Source organism: Furipterus horrens, unplaced genomic scaffold (assembly GCF_987537825.1).
Source record: "Furipterus horrens unplaced genomic scaffold, mFurHor1.1.pri manual_scaffold_1, whole genome shotgun sequence".
Lineage (NCBI taxonomy): Eukaryota > Metazoa > Chordata > Mammalia > Chiroptera > Furipteridae > Furipterus > Furipterus horrens.
The window spans coordinates 151,230,139-151,251,581 of NW_028327171.1; positions in this window are offsets into that span (position 1 = coordinate 151,230,139).

Consider the following 21,443-nt stretch of genomic DNA (forward strand, 5'->3'; position numbering starts at 1 on the left):
TATGAACAACGTGGACATATCCAATGGGAGACAGAAACACAGTGTGGAAATCAAAAGAAATCAGGGCCAAAAAATAGATTTAAAAGTCACCACCTATAGATAATGTAGGCAAGGATATTCAAAGAGCACATGGAGTAGGAAGGAAACAGAAACAAGACAGATTTGACTGAGACTCACTAATGAGTGAGACCACTTAGAGAAGACCAGGAGAATCACCTCAAAAACTTTAAGGAACAAGGAGAAGGTCTTGTTCTAAATGATAAGAAAGGACAGTATTTCAATAAATGCATGAATGTTTCATTCATTACTGCAGAATTTGGACTTCTGTTGTCAGTTTGTTTTCCTCTGCAGTCTCCTTCATTGCTGGTGTGCTTAGAAGCTCTTCTTTAGAAATGTTAAATATGCATCAACATCACCTTCTTTGATAGTTTTATTTTCTATAATTAATTCTTTATTGTTTTTACCTTAAAATAAATGCAGGATACAATGTAATATATAAGTTCAAGTTGATGTCCTTCTCCCATTTAAGTTATTTAAGTTAAGTTTTTTCTGTCTCAGATATGTACCACTTCAAAAAGGATTTTCCCCAACTCTTCTCTCTGACCTGTTTCACTTGCTCCAACTCAAGTTTCCTTTCCAAGACTAACAGAGAGTATACTGTGACCAGCTTCACTACACAAGCCTTATGTCTTCTGTCTTAAGGCCACAGTTCCTGTTTGATGGCAATGTGTGTGTGTGTGCGTGCGTGTGTGTGTGCGTGTGTGTGTGTGTGTGCGTGTGCGTGTGTGTGTGTGCATGTGTGTGTGTGCGTGTGCGCGTGTGCGTGTGTGTGTACGTGTGTGTGTGTGTGTGTGTGTGTGTGTTGGGGAAACTGGAGTAATTAACTTGCTTAGGGCATGTTTTTCACCATCTAATAACAAGTGGGTGGGGGGAGGCAGGTTAAAGGTCCATCTTTCTGCCTTTGGCTCCAGATAGTGGCCTTGAAAAGCAAATACTGCCTCTTAGAAATGGTCCTCTGAGGTGGAACAGACAACTCAATCCCTGCAACCACCATTTGTTTCCTCCTTCCTTGCCTCATTTTACTTCCCTTCACTACTGCTGTTGGGATTATACTCCCTCATTAAGGAGTATTCCATAAACCATTGCCTCAGGATCTGCTTTCCATAAATTCAAAGCTAAGACATTACTCCATATCAATGACAATGGCATCTATTAAGAACCCATTCTTGCCCCATTGGTGTGGAGTTCTTTTATGATAAGTTATTGGGTGGGTTCCTGGGTATATAATATGTCCTGTTGATTTCTCTTTAGAGATATAACACTTATTACAATTATATAAAACATTTTATTGAGTTCCTTACACATTATTTTAACAATGTTATCAATGTATAATGTGATTACTATGTAATTTGATTCATGTGTACTGTTATTAAATTTATAGCTATATTTCATTTGTCACAGATCTTAAAAGTTGGACAAGACAACCAAGTTCCTACATTTCTAAAATGAAGTTACAGACTTCTTTGAGACATGCTTAGTGACTATGAAATTGGTTCAGCCAACATTGTTCCAGTAGCCATTTTCAGCTAGATATAAGAAAACAAAATTTTATTTGAGGTTTAAAAGACTGTAGTGAGAATTGCTTTATAAGAAGTGAACAGATTACTGTGTTTTTCTTACATCTGCCCATTAGGAAATAACAAAGAAAAAGCCAAATGGAAGGGATTTCAAGGGAACATTTTGGAAAACTTGCCATGAATTCCCTGAAGCTTGAGGAACACTGGAACAAAATCTGAATCACACCTGGAAAGTGTAAAGAAGAGCTGTATGTGGATAGAACAGTCAAGGCAGCTAGATAAGAGGGCTTTCATTGGAGCAAGCTGCACTTGATAGGGCAAAGTGTCAGTGGGGAGTGGAGCTAGCTGTGGATCACTTTAGAAAAGACCTTGGGGTGCTCCTGCCAGGAAAGCAGAAGAGGCAGGAGATATATGTGCAAAGGCAGGAGGTTTTTGTTACAAGCAACCAGCATGATCTGCTGAGCATTTGGAGGACATCGGCAAGGGAACTCTGTGGCTTATCAAAAAGAATGCTCAAAACATCTTCAAAGGGAAAATCTTCAATTAAGAGTCTAATACCTTTGAGATTCAAATTTTTCAATTCTTTGCACTTCATGAATATGAGACAGTGAGAATCGGGCTTTGGTGATTGCCAGCAGCAGGGCACACTGGAGTTGCTGAGGGAGAACAAGGTGGTTCAAGGCGAGGCTCTACCTGAATCAGCACCTGTTGTTTCCATCTGGAGTACACCTGGGAGAGAGACTGCGTTTTCTGCCCTGAGTTCAAGTTATGATGCCTAAGGTCTTCTTATCATTTGGCTGCCACCTCAGGAAGATAAATCTAGTACCATGAACACTGGGTCAGGGCAGAAGCCAGCTCTCTGACACCTCATGAATACAGACGCATAGCTTCCATTGCCTTATTTCTCATCCACATAGAGCTACACCCTTTACCATGCCCAGGCTGTGGCTTCTGGCTGTGCCTGAGGAAAGTAACTTCCAGTGATTCCAAGATGGATTAGCATTCTAAGCAATGCTTTTCCCAGTGATTCCATTGTAACTGCCTATCTTTATTTGTCTTGTAATGAAGCACCAACTTTTAACACAAAAGAAGAAAAGTGGGCAACCCACACATCCAGTCTCTTTTAAGGCAGCCAGACTGGAAGTGTACATGTGAGCCCCAAAGGGCCATCGATCTCTACTTAGTACAAGGCAGAATGACTTGAATATTTCAGGGAATGGCAAGTACTGAGTGTGGAGATGAGTAGAGAAGGAATTTGATCATTTATTTTCTTAGAACTTGAAAGAGTGAAGATGTACAATCTTGTTCTATGAGGTTAACCTCTTTTTCATTGCCACTTGTCCCCAGCATTTTCTCTTCTAATTAATGCAACTTCTATTATTCTATTTATTTTGGGGAGACCTTCTAGTGGTCACTTATTATTTTGATGTATCAGTCTAGGTTTGGTCAAGTAACATAGATTTGTTCTTTTCTTCTTCCTGCTCTGCCTCCTCTCAGGGCATGGAAGGTGCTACAAAGAGAAGAATCTTCTGGATGCTGTCAATTTTGGGCATTTCACTCTCCGGCTGTGACATTTCCTTCCACTCTATTCTGAGACTGAGCTCAAGTCTACTTCATCTCATAGCAACTAGGCTAGGTGTTCTTTGCATGTCCCAGTGTTCATAAACTAAGCTTTTTCAAGATAACTCTCCCCTGCAGTATTAATACTTTTCTACAAGGCTGCTTATACCCAACATTTTTTCACAGAATTATTAAGTAGTCTATTCTTTTTAACTTTAGAATTTCATAAATCCTTTGTCACACCTGTACATTGGTAAGATTCAAGCATTATATTAGACGATTAGTGCCTGGATGAGAGACATTTGTATGACAGGTAACCTATTGCAGAATTGCTCATCCTTCTTAATTAAGGCTTTGTTACTAGTCTCTGGGCCACATGCTCTCTTCCCTGCTAAGGAATTAATTGTCTTTCATGAGGCTTCCATGTCTATCAAGGAATTCATTTTTATCAGGTCAGCTTCCTCATTCATCCAAATGTGTGAGAATCCCGGACGTGTAAACAGTCTGAGATAAAGTGGGCATCTCTCCATCACCCCACATATCTTCCATTCTATCTTTTAAATTCCGGAAAGTCATGAAGGATAGCTTGAGTATCTCAGAGCCCGTTAGTTTCCTCAGCTCTTCTGGCTACACCGTTAGAGAAAAGGTAAGGTCTCAGTTGGTGGGTCTCTCTGCCCCAACCCAGCTTTGTCAGGGATAGCTCTGCTTTATCTATTTTATTTTTCCTCTCTCACTGCTTTCTTTTTAAGAATGAGTTTAAGAATTACATTCTTCCTTACCTCCAATTACAGTTCTAAAAGATGCTTAAGGTTATGAGTATTAGCATTGGTAACTGAATAGAACTCTGGTATAGATGTAGTCAATCCTAACCTTTTGCAAATAGATGTTGAAAATATGTAATTCTGGAAAACATCCCTTTAATACAATGTTTTTCTTCTCTTTGCCCTGTCATCAAAACAATTGCATGAAACTAATTTATTACTTGTAAGTGTCTTTGCTTTAGACAAATGATATTCCTCAGGATATGTATATAGTTTCAGTTTTTCGCTTTTATTTGAATCATACCTCGAAGTTACAGCCTTTCATGCTGTTTGAAAGGCAAGTAGAATTGAATTATCAGTCACAGTTTTTATAGTACAGCTATTTGCCTTTAAATAGCACTAATTTAAATGTGCATTATTATGTTAGATAAGTTTAGCTATTAAAGTCATTATTTAAAATATCTGCTAGTGTTTCTAGATTATTTGCACATTATTTTAATAGCGTGGCCCACCCTATCACTGAGTTTCAAAATGCTTTTTTTACAGTGTGTCATTTTGTAACCCACACAAAGTGCGATGAAAGGTTAATGGTGCAGCCTCTGGGGTCTTTGACTTAGTCATGTGGACAAAAAAGGGGACTCCATTCTAAACATGACAAAGTGAGGGGAGGCCTGCATGAAAGGACCACAAGTAACCACAAAGGATGGTCTGAACATAAAAATTTCTGACTAAAAGCGTGTCTTGGTGGGTAGTCGCACCGTAGGCCTGTAATTTCAATCTTTCTTTACCTTAAGTGAGACTGTCCAGTATCTTTTTGCATTGGGCACAATCTCGCACCAAAGTAGAACACAAAACCCCTCATTGTTATTTTGTTCCCTGAATCCCATCGCTGTGTGCGGTTAATGTTAACTGTTAACTATCCTGTACTCACCAGGGTAAAGAAGTATGTCTCTCAGTTTTGCTCTTTACCCAGTCCCAGAGATTTCCCCACTTTACACTCTCCTTCCCCTTTAATCTGCCACTGATGTATTTTCTGTTACCCTCCTTATGTGTCTACCATTGATTATAACGTGTAAAATAAGCTGCAAAACTGCCATTCTTTTGAGCATTTTCTCAAGTCATTGAGCTTTTGCTTCTGACGAGTGGCATCATTTTGGCTCAAATAAGCTCTTGTAAGAATTTTCTTTAGGCAAGATATTATTTCATTGGCATATACTTGGTGCAGTAGTCAGGATTCCAAGGAAGCCCACCCGGACCCAGTGCTAGGTACCAACATTGGTCTATTGTGCCCCATCAGCTCCTGGCTTTGTATTGGGTAAACTTGATTAATTTTTCTTGGAATTCCAGATCTTTCTGTTTTAAGAAAGGAGACCCTGAATTTATATGAACTGTTCTAAAAAAATTTTTTTAAAGGAAAGAAAAAAAAAAGAAAGGAAGAAAGAAAGAAAAGAACAACTTCAAGATGTCACTAAAAGTTAAGGGTTGAGATTACTCAGACTAAAGATACAGGTAGAGATAACTTAGGGACAGAAGAATAAAATTGGTGACTTGTTTTTAATTTTGGCTTTTCAATTGGAGCTATTTACTGCAAGTCTGAACAAAACCTTTTGCATCAGACAAATGAGGTTCTGAACTCATTCAGCTCTGGAGATAAGGGCATTTACTCCTGCCAGCTTGCATTTTGAGTGTTCATAGATGACTAGGATTTATATTTGAGAGTATTCTCCAAACCAAGCAGGTCCTTATAGGGAATTCCAACACAATAAGTAAGTAAGTACCTTATTTGGGGACGTGCACATAAAAATTTGTTACCGAACACTCTGAGTCCCATAGTTGTGTTAAATAGCTGGGTCAAGAATACGAGACATGCAAGAAGGTTGAAGGGACTCAGGAGGTGAGAGCCTCTTGGATCTCAACCCATAAGCAGCACACTTCAACCCACTATGCAATATTCCTAGAAATTTGTTGAGACTCTGCAGATCTCAAAACTAAAATTAACATAGGAAATCATGCCTCCAAAAACAACAAGCCCCCCAGCTCTAGCTCCCTTTAATACTCCTGCAGATGTACAATGCATAGAAAACCTTTACTTGCAACTACTTACGGAAATGGGAACATTTAACTATAAGTGATATCAACTTAAGATGGCCAAAATGAAAATGAGTTCTATTGAAACTTAAATTTATTTTATTTTATATTTTTTTACGTGCATTACATGAAAAGGAAAAGAAAAGCTGGTTCTAAAATCCAACTAAATGAGAGGCTTACCTCAATTGGTAAATAAAAGCCTCTGAAATGCAGAACAGAGAGACTTCCTTCTCCCCATGAAGTTAATAAAAATTTTTAGAGACTGTGTCTGGACTGAAGTAGGTTTCCAAAGCTACTTGATGCCAACACCCCATTTTCCCCTCTTCTCCAACTGCTCTGCTTTACCCTTTACTTTGTTTTCTGGACTTATTCTCCCTTCCTCCTCTCCCCTTCTCTCTCTCTTCTACACTTCCTCCACCTCAGCTCCCTTCTGACCTAGGGGACACTCAGAATAGAAAACTAGACCAGAATAAACTAGGGAAAAAAAAACAAAACCAGAAATTCTGGCAGCTTGCTTTGAAGAAAAGCTGACCTCAGGCAGAGAAAAAACAGCCAATGTATATGTTCCTTGAATTAGAACAGAATTAAGAACCTACCAAAAGTTTTCCTCAACCCTTTCCAAGACCCTGATGGGTTCACAAAGGAATTTGATTTAACTGTTAGAACATCTGATCATGGCTATTCTGATCTATTCTAATTAATACCTACTGGTTTCTGAGAGGAAAACAACAGAATGAATAAATAAGGTTCACTGTGAAACTCCAATGGAGGATGTTTTAAAATAGAGAGAGACATAAAAATGTTGTGATACATATATGCAATGGAATACTACTACTCAGCCATAAAAAAATTAAATCTTACCATTTGTGACAACATGGATAAACCTATAAGGTGTATTATGCTCAGTGAATTTTCAGTCAGAAAAAGACAAACAGCATATGATTTCACTTATATGTTTAACCTAAAGCAGAAAATAAACAACAAAAAATTGAAACAGACTAATAGACACAGAGCAGGGGTTGAGGAACTGGGTGAAAGAAGTGAAGGGATTTAGAAGTGAAAGAGGTGAAGGGATTTGTAACTATAAGTTGGTAGTTACAAAATAGTCACGGGGATGTAAAGCACAGCATAGAGAATACAGTCAATAGTATTGTAATAACTATTTATGTACCAGCTGGGATACTGCAAATATTGAGGGGGAACACTGTGTAAAGTATATGATTGTCTAACCACTAAGCCGTACAACTCAATCTAATGCAAAATAATATTGAAAGTTAACTGTAATTTAAAAATAGAAATAAAAAATGCACCCCCCCCCCAAATAAAAAGGAAAAAAAGAAAAGAACAGAGAGAGACAGACTGACTGAGAAAAATGCAGGGTATTAGCCCACAGACTTCACCAAGCAATACCTGAAATTTTTCCCTAGAAAACTGACTGGGCCAAACTCTGACAATGTAAAAGAGAGTCTGATAAACCAGTGCTTCATTTCTTTGAACATTTCAAAAAAACTTTCAAACGATACTCAGATCTGTCTCTAGACAGTTTTAAAGATTATCAAAAGGATTCCTTACTAAATTTGACATTTTGGGAAAGATTAGATAATAGCTTATAACTCTGATTAAACAAAATAACATTAAACTGACCAACCACCTATACTAATGAACTAGTGATTCTGGCTGATCAACTATCTACAACTATTCAGCTGAGAGACAAAAAGACAAAGCTGCCACAATTTGTGAACTTACAGTTTCAGCAATTCAGCAATCAGGTCAGACCTCTCTAAAGGTCTCTTAGACAAGGGGAGAGAAGAGCCTGTTCTAAATATAAAAAGTCAGGTCACTGTAAGCAGCATTGTAGAAAACTAAAATGAGATTTAGAAAAAAGAAAGAAACAGAAGCAACTACAGAACTTCTATGACTGTGAGAGGCATGTCCCTTTCCCCTTACTAATACTTTAGGAGAAGTTAAGATGATCATAAAGAGGAAAATAATTAAGGCCCTTGTAGATACTGGGGCTACTTTACCAGTTCTTAACCCAACCCAACTAAGTCACTCTCTTCCTCAAAATAAAGTTTCTGTATAAATGGTAGTTATATCTAATCCACCAATCTGTTTTTAAATCAGAACTTTTTCCTTTCTAACCAGGGAATGTTATGAGGCAACTGTTCTTACTAGTCAAATCTGCTCCAGTTCACATGATAGGGTGAGACTTTCTTAAAACCAATGATGTCTGCATCCTTTTCCCAGAAGAGTGAAATGTATTTACAACTAAGTGAATCAGATATTGAACCAATTGAGAAAATAATAATTTTAAAGTAAACTTCACAAGAGGAAACTAATCTTGAGATTGATTAAATGTTTGTTATATGATGTTCCAACACAACATTGGGTATTTTCCAGCACAGACTTTGCAGGACTCTCTGTCAGCCACTCTTATTAAAATAACTATTGACACTCTTTGCCTATACATGATATTCTTCAATATCCTTTAAAACTGGATGCACTAGCTGGAATTAAGCCCATTACAGAAAATTAGTGTAAAAGAAAGCTTATAATTCCATTCACAAGCCCCTGTAATTCTTTCATTCTTCCAGTAAAGAAACCAGAACTCCAATGAGAAAAGATGGATATATTTACAGAATCTCATAGCTAAGAGTAAAATAGTTATTCCAGACATCTTGTCCGAATCCCCAAATCCACACACCCTACTATCAACTATTTCTGTGTACTGCTAATATTTTTCAGTGATAGATTTATATAGAGTTCTTTTCAACATTTCTGGAAAAACTAACAAAAAAACAAAAACAAAAAACAAACAAAAACAAACAAACAAAGCAAATACCTCCTTGTTTTCACCTGAAAAGTTTGGGAGTCTACTTGGACAATAATGCCCCAGGAATATATGATGTTAAATTTTCCAGAAATTCTACTCTCACCCAATATGTGGATGGTTTACTTTTATGCTGTATGACATATTAGACTCCCAAGAGGACACAGATGTACCTATTAAAACAGGTAGCCATAAAGAGAAACAGGGTCTCAAAGGAAAGCTCTGTTTCAGTTTATCCCAAGTAAAATACCTTGATTATCTAATATCTAAAGATGGACTATTAATTAATCCTGAAGGACTTCGAAATTTTGTAGAAGCAGCAATTCTTCTTAACTTCCCCAGGAATCCCAGAAAAAGATGAAAAAACAGGTTGCAGAATTATTAGGTGCCATAAGGCAACCAAAAAAAAGTGGTTATTATCAAAATTCCATGGCATTCTAATGCTGTCACTATCGAAGTTAAAGGAAATAATTTAGCTGATTCTGCAGCTAGACGGGCAGCATTAAACAGCCAAATTATCTAGACCCCAGACTGCTCCTTGCTTCCTATTAAATCAATAAAAGAATATCTTTTGCAGTTCCAACAGAGAGTTAAAGAAGAAAACAAAAATGGGGAATCTTTGACGCATACAAACAGATGCAGTTTGGGCCCAATAAGAAACCTATTATGGTACTTATTACCTGTACTTCAACATGCACGTGCTCTAATGCATTGGAGTCCTAAAAAGATGATTTTATGGTATAAACAATATTACTGGAAACCTTCTCCTACTGTAGCTCATAAAGTGCATAGCAGGTGTTCTATCTGTCCAAAATATAACCCTGGAAAAACCACTGCACAGGTCCCAAGGACATTTCTTACTTCCTTTAGATCCACTTCAAGTAGTTAGATTTTATCCAAATGTTACCATCTCAAGGATACAAATATATTTTAGTTATGATTTGTATGTTTTCTCATTAAGTTGAGCTATTCCCTTGCAGTACAGCAACAACTTTAATGGTAGGTAAATTATTACTCAGAAAAAAAAAAATTCCCTTGGGAAATTCCCTCTGAGTCAGAGTGACTGTGGGACTCATTTCACTGAGCAAATAATGCAATCTATCTGTAACAATTGGCCTATTCTACAGCATTTGTATTATAGTTATTACCACAGTCCTCTGGCTTGGTAGAACATACAAATGGCACAATTAAAACTCAACTACATAATTTTCAGAAGCTTCAACCTGAGACTACTTTGTTTGGTAAACATGATTTTTCTCCTCATTAAATTGTCACTGGTCACCCTATGCATCTGCTTGAAGGGGACATTTTACGCTATTATCAAGGACTTACTTACCAGCTTAGATCAAGTGATATACTAAACACTGCTTGAGTTTACAGTGTGCTCCCCAGAGATGAAAACTTCAAAGACCATAATTTACAAATAGGAGATTTTTTTCATTGGAAAAGTGATCAATTAAAGACTTTCTTCAATCCTGTTGGAGAGGACCTCATCAGGTATTACTAATCTATGTGCAGCTAAACTTAAAGTTGTTAACTCAAGGATTCACATTTCTCATAAAAAAAGAAGGTACTTAACTGTGAATGGACATGTGCCCCTGTCTCTATGCTTACTTCTGACTAGAGTGAACATCAAAGACTCCTCGAGGATGAGAAGCCACTAACATCAGATGCAGACAGTAATCCTAAGACATCAAGAAAACTTGTGTACCTACAAATTGGTGTTGAATTTAAAAATATTTCTTTGATTGTCTTTACTTGTCTCTAATAATACTAATCACAATAGTTATTCCTGTTCTTTGGGTGTTTTTCAAAACTTTTTCTTATATAGCTCAATTATTTATAATTGCTGAAGGTATAGAAGATAATTTTATATTATCAATAATGCGTTTTTATTATTTCTTTTTTGAAATTTAGAAGAAATGTTATTACAGAAGAAAGAAAAAGAATATGTGTTTTGAGAAACATTAAAAAGAAAGTAATTTGTCCTAATAAATTAGTTATTTCTAATAAGTAAAAAAAGACAAACTAATAAGGAGAAGGGAAGTTGTAGAAGCTTAGTGGAAAAGGAATATCAAGAAAGAAATTTATGTTTAAGTACTAAAACCCAATAATGGGAACATGCTTACCCCCTAACCTAACAAGAACTACTAACTATATTAATTCAGATGGAAGCTGCAGTGTCTAAAAACTGCCCCTTCCCCTTATAAGGAATGTTGAGGGACAGTAAAGTTTACTCATTAAACACTCAGTGTCCTCCTGGCCTATGAGAATTTTTAGATGATAATTGTAATTTACATGATTAAATTCTTATAGCCTAGGCTCTGATTAAACCTTAAAGTTAAGGTCCCAATTCCACAATTAGCAGGATTCAGATTAATAATGAATGACGATTGAGTGCTTCCAATTAGAAATAGATGGACCATATTACAACAACAACAATAATGATAATAATAATAATAAATGGAAGCCCATCTCATGATCAGATTGTGAAAACCAAACAGCTGTATGCTGTGCCCTCAAACTATAAGTAAACATCATGTTAGTTGCAAAATAAAGACAGCAAAACTTGGATCACGGTACATTGCAGGTTAAAAATGATCCAAAAGATTTTTTTTTTCTTTCTTAATGAAGGCCAATAAAACCTAATTGTCTCTCATTTGCCCACCTTTACCTTTTGAGAAAAATTCAGCCTTTGACTTCCATTCAAGTTTCCAGTCTTGCCCTATCCCCAATTGTCCACAATTCAGGACGACCATGATGACATTAAGAATTCCTAAGAATTAGCCTTCCTAGCACTGTGAGACCACATTACCTGATCAGAAGGCGGGTCTTGAATGCATCCTTAGGATTAATTTATGACCAAAAGGGAAAACTATGGACAAAATAAGGGGCCACATACTAAACTTAACTATCTTGTGTGCCGTAATGTAAAAGAAATATATGTCTCTCAGTTTTGCTCTTTATCCAATCCCAGAGATTTCCCCGCTTTGCTTTCTCCAGCTCCCTTAATCTCCACCAGTGGATTTCATGTAACCCCATTTGCTTCTCTTCCTTTGGATCTAATGTATAAAATAAACTGCCTAAGCTGCAAAACTGCCTTTCTCTGGAGTGTTTTCTCAGTTCATTGAGATTTTGTTTCTGACAATTGTCATTATTTTGGCTTAAATAAACTCTTTAAGACTTTTATTTAGGTTGGACATTTCTTTTGTTGACAATGAGGAAAATGTTTTTGAATGAACCTCAAAAGAAAAATTGGCATTTATGAACTAAGAATCATCTTGTAACTTAACCACCCCTCACATAACTATTAAAATTTGATTTGAACCTTATGACTTTATCCAGTCCAGAACTGACTTCTCTGTTTTGAGGAATTATTTCTTTCTACATCTCTACACTTTAGCACCTTCAAGTACTGTGTTAGCTTTACATTGTATTAAGGTGAGTGTGAATCTCAGGTACTTCATTGGCCTCAAAACAATAATCAGACTGATGAATTTTGTGATTTTGAAGACGGAAGAGTCACTGCCAGAGTGACAGGTCTCACATCCCAGTGCTGATGCCACTCTCAACATTTTTTTCCTCTTCTTTTTGTCCTTCTTCCTCCTTCACATGACTAATAAGCAATTCTTAATATCTCACCTTGAAATAGTTCCATCCATTTCCAAATGTCCCAGAGTCAGTCCAAACACTGGTACTTCAGTAAGTATTTTAGTGAATATAGCATTCACCATTTCGTTACAGGAAAAAAAAAAAACATAAGAAAGGCTTTGTTTTACTTCTAGTAGTAGTTTTGTTGTTGAGAGTGGATAGGGGTATATTTTTGTTAGACAGCTAAGAAGCCAATTCTTTTTTATATAAAAGATAAGCTCTTCCAGGGTGTGTATATGGACTGGGGGTTGGTGGAGGGTGAAATGGGATGGTAAGTGGATTTCTCCTCTCATTCATGGGCAAATGTGTCATAAATAAGACTGAATAAAAACACCTATTAGGCCACAAATAGCAGAGCTTGTACGGGGTAAGTTCAGATGTAGCCAACATCAGGAAAAGAGCAGGAACATGGGAGAGTCAAGGGAATAAAAGCAAGCACATTCTTACTTCTGCTGAGTTGAGAAAATAGAGTTTGTAGGTTATGAACCTGCGATGCTATTTAAAAAAGGTGGAAATATTAGAAGTCTTTTGAATTTAGTTATTGCATTAATTTAGTATACCTCTATGGATATAAAATCATCTATATGTTAATAGCAACATAGCAGTTCTCCATGAGGACTTTATTTTAATTTTAAAATAATTTTTGCCACGATGGGTGGCTCAGTTATCTGGAGCATCAGCCCGTACACTCAAAGGTCAAGAGTTTGATCCCCAGTCAGGGCACATACTTAGTTTACAGGTTCTACCCCTGGTTGGAGCACATGTGGGAAGCAGCCAATCCATATTTCTCCCTCACACAGATGTTTCTTCCTCTTTCTTTCTCTCTTCTCTTCTCCCTTCTTCTCTCTCTAAAATCAATAGACATCCTTGGGTGAAGATTAAAATGAATACTCCTCCAATCTTTTTAGGGAATTCTGAACCCAAGGGTAGGTAGGACAACGACCACGCCCAGCTTGAAGCAGCTAGAAGAGCAGGAGACTGCTGCTCACTGTCTTCTATAAGATTATAAGGGGTCTAAAGTCTGAGGGGAGGGATGTTACTTTTTTATTGTTATAAAAAGTAATCAATTAATGACTTAATTCTAAAATAATAATAATACAGGAAAGGGAGAAACTGGAGAGATTGCTTGCATGACCAATGGGCATGGACTGGGGAAGGGTGGGATTGCTGGGGGAGGGGAGTGCTGGATGGGTTGGAGCAAAGGGGAAAAAATGGAACTACTGTGACAATATAATCAATAAAATATACCTTTAAAAATGAGTACATAAACAAACAAACAAATAACTAAATTTTTATTGTATTTGTTTTTCACCGACTTTGAAAATGTTTTGTGCCAGATATTAGGCTCTATATTTTATGTAGATAGCCTCATTTACTGCTCACATTAAACTACCTCACAGAATTAGATGTTATTTCTACCTCATTTTAATAATGAGAAAATTCTAATGCAGAGAGGTTAGTTACTAAGGTGCCTAACATCATATAGACAGAATGTTCAAAGCAAGGATCCTTGCTTCAACAATCCTAGGTAGCATCAGCAGTCTTAGTCAAGATCCTAAAAGTCATAACGATTTAGGTAACTTTGAATTGTGTTTTGAGCACCAAATGTGTTAGTATGTGTCAGTATGATTTACAGTGTGAAATGTTATTCCTAATAGAACAATACATTTTAGTTATTGTTTAATATTTAAAATTTTCAATAATAGATTTATAATTCTCTTACATGTTTTACTAATTGATTTGATAAATATTTTCACAATTTGTGTTTTTATTCCATTGGTCAATGCTATGATCTTTGTTCCTCACTGAGTAGATTTGGACCAGGAGACAATATAGAATTCAAGAACAACTAAAGGAATGAATATCTTAGTCACTTTGTATATGTATTGGAAAGACTTTATTGCTATGTCGCTAGAGTTGTTTGTGTTATCCAAACTTCATTAATAATGGTAGTTGCCTCTAAAAATGTGGACTCTAAATTCAATTCCAGAGAAAAAGATATTGTGAAACAATGGACAAATAAAGGAGAAAATTAAATGATTCTTCTCTTTCAGTCTGACTATCTCCTTGATAGAAGAGACTCAGGAATGCACGTTGATTATTAAATGTTTTGCATTCAATTGTTTACTTAATATGTACTTTTTTTCAGGAAAATTACAGTAGTATTTGCTGGGTTGCTCACTAGTAACATATCTAATTTAATGGCATCATTGCAATGAATTCTGATGATTACATTGTCCTTCATCTACATTATCTCGAACAATTGGTATGCAACCTTTTCCAGCTCTAGAGGCAGTCTCGTCATTCATTGGTGTTGTCAAGAAGTATAAATAATTACTAGGTGACATTTTGACACAAGGTTTATTTAGTGATGTTTGCATTCTGACATTGACAGACAATGTGAGGACATTTCATCAGCAGCAACTCCAGCCTCACAGAATGCAAAAAAAAAATTTGCAGTGGACTGAGAGCTAAAACTGAGCTTTGACCTCCTTCTTTCAACTTTCTCCTCCTTCTTTCTATAATGATTACACCCCTATTCTTGACTTGCTAAAAAAACTCACTGAAAGAACTTTCTACATATATATAGGAAAGTAATTCATTATTTGGTCATATCACAGTATGTTTTTATTTTTTTAATCTTTCAGCTTGATGCAAGACAAAAACAATACATAAATGTAAATGTTCAGCAGCAGACAACTTCTTTATGTTATATGCCTAATAGAGTGCTAACATCCGTCCATTCTCTGTAATAGAGAAATTCTCTTTTTTAAAAATCTGTCTATCATCTAAGCTCTGTTTGGAGAATAGACTTTCCAATTAGTAGACAGAGATGAGAGAGGGGGAAAGATTACTTCAGAGAAGCATTACATTTAATTATTAAATTTATACCAAGATGTTTCTAGAGCCACAATATTATCCATGAGGTCATAATAAATAGGTACAAGCTTTCCACAAATGAAGTTTTATTCTCAAATCAGTTTTGAACAATAATTGCTACTGACTCAATTGAATTGCCTAAGCACTCATTATGCAAATTGGAACCACATAACTAAAAAGGGAGAGTTTTAGTGCATTCCCACTCCACCCTGAACTAATCTCTAGGGCCTCTTCCTTGATCTCACTGGGGATATAAAGATGAGCTGCGAACTACTGGGTAATCAGTAAAGTGGGTGAACTCGAAGCAATTATCATCTTCTTTAGAGTGAAAAAAATCGAAGTGAAAACTATTGAGGACATTCTGGGTATAATATAAAAACTGAGAGGAATGCTATAAATAAGTGTATAAAAATGCCTCTTAGTTTCTAATGGCTATTGTCTTTATTTCTGTAATTCTTCTTTACCTCCCCTCTCCAAACAACCATGAATTATAAAGTAAATGGTGAATCCCAGTTTGGCTCTCTGCCAATGTGGCCACACAGTCTCACCAGGGATGTGCTCTTCCACTCATTTATTGGGAGTCTTTGTGGTAATTTTATTTTTAGTGCTTATTCTTTTTTCTTTTCTTTCTTGTTCCCTTCCTTCTTTCTTTTTTTCTTTTTGTTCTTTTTTAATTCAAGAAAGTATGCTATACAATAGTGAAGAGAGATTATAAAGACAAATTTTTTACATTTGGTTTCAGCAGAAAAGAAACATTATTAATTAAAAAAAAACTCTTAAAACATTTACGAGCTTTACAATTCAGTGGCTCCAGATTCCACCATTCACATTCATTATTTATGACTGTGGGCAGTAGGACTGAATTAAACTACAGTCAACCCACAATGTGTCCTGTTTGCCCAGGTGCTTTCCCAATGAGTGAAAAATCTTCCTATCACCTTAGTTTGTATACACATATGTTGGACTCTGGTAATCTGTGAGAGTTAGAGGGCACCAGGTTTTACTAAGCCCAACTATCTTTCTTTGAGGCCAATGGATGAGGCCTCTCTGGAATGGCAGCGGCGGCGGCAGCCGTCCGTCTCGAGAGACGATGGTGTAGCTTCTTAAGAGTCTATCTGCACCGCCAAGAATGGCTGTGCAGTCCAACTCGGGAGTGACACGGTATCTGTCTCCTCCCGTGTTGAATCGACATCTTGCGATGACGCTGGAGTGTCCTCTCCAGTGAAGCTGAAGCTACAGAGCCTGGGCAGGGTGATATGGAGGGTCTGCTGTTGCCCATGCAGCAGACCCCCCCTCTCTTCGCAGCTGAAGGATCCAAGGGAAAGACGAAGTCAATACAGCTTGGCTTCAGGTGCGCCGCAGGAGTTGCCGGTGTTGACTACAATGTCAAACCGCCTTAGGGACTCCGGCTCCGGATTTTCTGTCGGGGTTTACTCCCTTAGCCTTTCCCCTGAAGAGGTATGCCGCAAGGCAGCGGAGGTTTTTTGGAGTCAGAGTTTTCCTTCTCTGATGTGCCCTGACTGGAAGATCGAACCAGCGACACTTAGCTCGCAGGCCGACGCTCAATCCACTGAGCCAAACCAGCCAGGGTCTCTCTCTGGAATGGGGAGGGAAGATAAATGGTACTTTGGTGTGACTTTCCCAGGAGAAGCTCCTTTACTGATAGGCCTGAAATTCCCACAGATCTGTGTTTCTCAATCCTAGCTGTGCTGTCAGAATCCATAATTATTTCAGTATTTGGAGCAGGTTTCTGGGGTGATTCTAATGCACAACTAGGAACTATAAAAAGGGCAATAAGATTTCAGAAAACTATTCATTGTTCTCCTTTCCTTTCTCATTTGGATTTCATGCCATGAAATGTCATTTGAGTTCTGCTCCCCATCCCTTTGTTATCCAGGGTATTTTGTGCTTTACAGCTTCTCCATTATTCCCTCCCCAATCCTGTATCCCAATTACTCCATTTCTCCCATCTCTCCCGCTCCTCTGTCAGTCTTAATGCAGCTGCAGTACTGCAAGATGCTAAAAGCAATTAAAAATATAAATATATTCATATTCTAGCAGACTATAATCAAAGGCAAGATCAAGATGGCCATGAGCTGTTACCCATTTCCTAAAAAAAACAACAGCAACAACAAAAAAACAAACAAAAAACAGAGATTTATCTGATGATACCAGAACAAAACTGAAGTTACTAAACACACATTTATAATCAGTTGGTTAGCATATACTAGTATTTCCATATATTTGCAACAAAATTTCTGCTGAGACTCTGATAGGCCACTTCTACCAGAATATGCTCTGTCTGGCAGCCACAGAGGTGTACCACTTGCTCTCCCTTCAAGAAGAACTTGCCTTTTGGCTGCAAAGAGTGCATTTAGCTGATGGTGTCTAGCGACAGCATCTTTCCCAATGGGATGCAGCATTCAGCTAAAGTCAATTTCTTCTAAGAACTACCCACTGTCAATGACAACTCAGCAGGCACCGTAGGACAGAGCCATCTCAGCTCTGTGTGCTAATATTCTAATGGGCAGCTTTTGCTCTGGAGCTTCTCATTGAGTTGGCCAAGACTATCAAATTTGGATCATAGTGTGAGTGTCTCGCTGCTGACTTCTGCTTCCTTCTAACTTTCCTTTCCTTCAGTTGGTGTCAGATCAGCATCACAGACTAAAGTTCCGTCTGCTCCATGCTGTTCCTCCCCTTATTATCTTTAATGCATATTGCCCCCTAACAAGCCTTTTGACTCCCTGGTTTTGTCTCAGTATCAGCCTCCCAGATAAACTGTACTGACACAGCCTATCAATCTTTTAAAACATTTTTTAAAAGTCACATTATTATATTTCAACAGTGGAAAAATTATTACAATATTTTTATATACACTACAACAGAAAATTAGAGTGACAAGTTTACCATTTTCAAAGATGCTAGTTTGTATTTTTCTTCTAGTATTTTAATACATGTCTGTAATGTTCTATAAGATGAGTACAAATTATATCTTTTCTCTTTCCAGTTATGTAGAAATCTTACGTCTTAGAAATCTTGTCATTAAAACTCTATCTTCAGATTTCCAAAATAAAGTCATTTAGACAGAGGCAGCAATGCTTAACAATACGCAAGGGATTCTAGTTTGATAAGTATTATGAAAAACTTACATTAGCCAAGGAGTATTTCTTAAATAGACTTGTTCTTCTAAATGTTAATAAAGCAATCTCTTCCTTTAGGTGCTCACCACATTGTATTAATTATTATTCTTGTTGTAAATATATTTTGGTGACATGATGTTATCATCATTTCTGACCTGTACAGTCCGTGACCTAATGTAAAGCACATGGTTTGTGCACACCAGGTGTCAGTTTAATTGAACTAAACAACATTCTTGTCCATATTTTGACATCTGGTATTTCATTGGTGTTCCCAGGGGAGAAATCCTCAGAAGTATAACTTCAGCTGACATGGAAAAGGGCAGGAAATTGTTATTTTTCCTTGATGCTTAGCCAATAAACCCGTGGGTCTGAGAAAAACAATTATTTCTTTGTTAACAGATGTTGAGCTCTGGAAGGTTTTTTAAAAGCCCCATCTTTCATTAACCAGAGTACTTTCATGCACAGCATTGGAGTAAAGAGAAGGTTTAAGTCAGGAAAACCTTGCTAAATAAATGACCTCCAAGTGACAATGGCATTTTGCTTTTCTTTGAATCCCCAGGCAGAGGCTGGAATTTGGAGCCAAGATTAAGGTCTGGATGAGTCATCCACCATGGTGTGGCAACGGCTCTGTTCTCAAGTCTGCACGATCAAATCTCAAGCTGATTTCTCCTTTTCATTTCTCTTCTTCTTTTTATTTTATTTTATTTTTTAGCAAGAGAGAAAATAAATTCAGTATTTCTTTTTTAGGAGGGTTAAAAAAAAGACACACCATTCTATTGCCCAAAATTGCATATAGAATTTCAAAGAGTGACCTCTTCCCAGTTATAGCAGAACTTATGGTGGCACTGGGAATGCATTAGCTTTTGAAGCAGAGAGCTTCAGACACCCAGGCCTTCCCATCTCTTTATTGTACTTTGGAGAATGGGAGGATTAGGAGTAAAGGAGTATTATATGTAACAGCATTTTCACCTGAAAGTAATTAATGCTTCTGGTCATGTAGACTATCACATGCCAGGAATCACAGTGACAATAAGTGAATGATGAGAAGATGGACTCCGGGTATACTGATATGTTCAAAGCTTTGCTTTTCTCATAGTTGGCCGATTAAGTAATTTTTAAAATTTGGGCTTCTCAATGGCAGAGATTTTTCTTCTTTTACATTAAACATACTCTTTTCCTCACTCTGTTCAGTTACGTCATAGGGTGAGTGCATGTACAAAATCATGCCTTGTTAGTATTAAAACACAGAATTATTTTCTTTATTGACAAAGTTAGTTTTTCATGATATTACTAATTTTGGACACAGAATTAAAACCTAGCTTAACTGAGTTTATTGGTAAATATAGCTTTGATTTCCTCTCCCCTTTGCTCTAAGATTTGTATAATAGTTTGTTTATAACCCACTGCCCTATCCTCATATGTTAGACTTTGAACGATTGCAAAGTCTGTAGTTATATTTTCCAGATTTTTCTGGCCCTGTGGTTTTGGCTGAAACCGTGTGCGTCTCCTTCCTTTGACCCATGCTGTTTACAGTATTTCACTTCAGTTTATCAGACAGCACCTGATTAGGTGGCCTTCTGTCATCCATTCCCCACACGTCCCGCCTGGCTTTGGCACTGTGGGGCTGGCTGCCCTCCAGAACCTCATCACGAAAGCAGCTGTCCTGACAGGGGAAGATGAATTTGGTTCATCTCTAAATGTTTTCAAGGAGTTAGACTTAATGTCACAGATAGGTCAAGGCTCAGTCACATTTAAAGTGTGACATGATGGCACGCTGAAAACATATTTAACATATCAGGCAGTGCTGTTTCTTTAAAAAAATAAGGACCTTGAAAATGGGCAGATATGTTTTGGAACACCTGTTCTATCATCTTTCTAGTTATGCAATGGAAACACTAACTGTAAAGTTCTAAGCTCCAAGCACATTGTGTGGCACATTAAAGTAGGTTCAATAAATTTTAGTTCTCTTTAAAATTTTATTAAATATTTACCATGTGCAGGGCAAGCTTGGATAACTGGAGCACTAAATGGTGTCAACATATTAAGAGATGGATGCTCAGGATGCTTTTAGAGAATATCTTAGTTAATTGTAAGCTCAAATACAGGCTAGAAAGAAAGAAAAAAAAGCCACATTACAAATCTAAGCAAATGAGAACTTAAGAAGAAGGAAATTTCTATAAGTGGAAGGATAAAGTAAAGCTTCATGAGGGAGGTGGGACTTGAGAAAAAAGCTGAAGAAATTATTTCCTTCACTAGTGATGGTGATTTGGACTTTGCAGGCTTAGAAAAAAGGGTACTTAAGAAATAGGAAAGAAGTTGAGCAAATAAATTTAATGTAGGGCATGTTTGGGAAATTGGTAATAGTCAAAGTTGGCTGTAGTATTACTTACGTTAAAGAGAGGTAGCAGGTAATTTGGAAAATATAGGTTAGGCATATTTTGGAGGACCTGAGATCTCAACCTACACGAGAAGCATAATGTAGTGAAGGAAGACTCTGGTTATGAATGAGAAGTTCTAGATTCTGTTCTAGGCATCTGCAAAGGGATGACAGAACACCTGGGTTCTGGAGACAGGTACATTGTTCTGGGTTCAAATATCAAAGTTTCCATTTATCCACTCTAACACTGAACAACTTATTTTCTCTTTCTAACCTCAATTTGCTTCTTTGTTATATGAGAGGATTATATTCGGCTCTCTGCCTATTAAAGTATAAAATTATTTGCTTATAAATTTGGTTGTTGAAAAATGGCAAGGGTTTTTCATAGAGAAGTGTTTTTTAAGTGAGAATGTTTAAACGCTTGTAAATAAAATTATCAAATGAAATAATCAGAGAATCCTTTGGTTTCCATTTTTTGGCTAAACCTTTATAATTTTAAAGAAATAGATCTAGTAATACCATCTAGGACAACTTGAAAGAGTGAAACACTGAAGGCAAGAAACTTATTTCACATTAAGC